Genomic DNA, 729 nt, shown 5'->3' with positions numbered 1-729 from the left:
TGTGTGTGTGTGTGTGTGTGTGTGTGTGTGTGCACGCTTTTACTTTCACAGCTGTCAGCTGTGATGCCTCCATGATGAATCACGGCGTTACACCCAGGATATGTGATACATTTTAATGGATTTGAGAGTTGTATATGGCTCTAGAGGGTGTTATTTCCAAATTGATCCCATGAGATGAAACATAACATATAACATATCTATTAGGTTCTTGTGAAGGGGAAGGTCTGGAAAAGGATCTTGTTTTAGTGGAGAACTTTGTGGAAATAATTCACCTCCGTGACAACACGAAGAGGCCGGTCCAATACATTTAAATGAGCAGACGGGAGAAGCACGAGGATCGTCACTTGACTTGATGAAAGTGAATTGCCCTCTTGAAGTGCATTCTAATTAATTCCTCTCTGAATCAATAACGTCAATTCCACTTTCGGGTGGCGGCGGCGGAGAAGGATGACGACCGAGAGATGAAAGGACGCAGCGGAGGGAGGACGGATGAATGGGGAAAAGCAGCGGCAAAACAGAGGGAATAAATCAATGGCTGCCTTCTGTGAGGTAACAGAGACGGATGTGCCGGTGTTTGTCCAACGAATGAATAAATGATCAAATGAGAAGGAGAGAATAAATGACAGACTCATTACGTCGCCGACCCGATAGATGAAATGGAAAAGCAGAAGTAAGCACATATCCATGACCTTCTTTGTGTGTTATAGAGACAGAGAGCATTTAAGCTAC

At 44.0% G+C, this 729-nt stretch overlaps 1 protein-coding gene and 1 pseudogene across 15 annotated transcripts in view; both read right to left on the bottom strand.

Moving 5' to 3' along the window:
- Nucleotides 1-729, bottom strand: part of nrcama (neuronal cell adhesion molecule a) — a 1,100,153-nt gene that overhangs the window by 434,753 nt on the left and 664,671 nt on the right. The gene's annotated exons all lie outside the window — the stretch shown is intronic.
- Nucleotides 1-729, bottom strand: part of LOC116673021 (plexin-B2-like) — a 279,884-nt pseudogene that overhangs the window by 54,887 nt on the left and 224,268 nt on the right.

Source organism: Etheostoma spectabile, chromosome 23, assembly GCF_008692095.1.
Source record: "Etheostoma spectabile isolate EspeVRDwgs_2016 chromosome 23, UIUC_Espe_1.0, whole genome shotgun sequence".
Taxonomy (NCBI): Eukaryota; Metazoa; Chordata; class Actinopteri; order Perciformes; family Percidae; genus Etheostoma; species Etheostoma spectabile.
The sequence above is the reverse complement of the archived record's forward strand: the minus strand, read 5'-3'. Positions and strand labels throughout refer to the sequence as shown.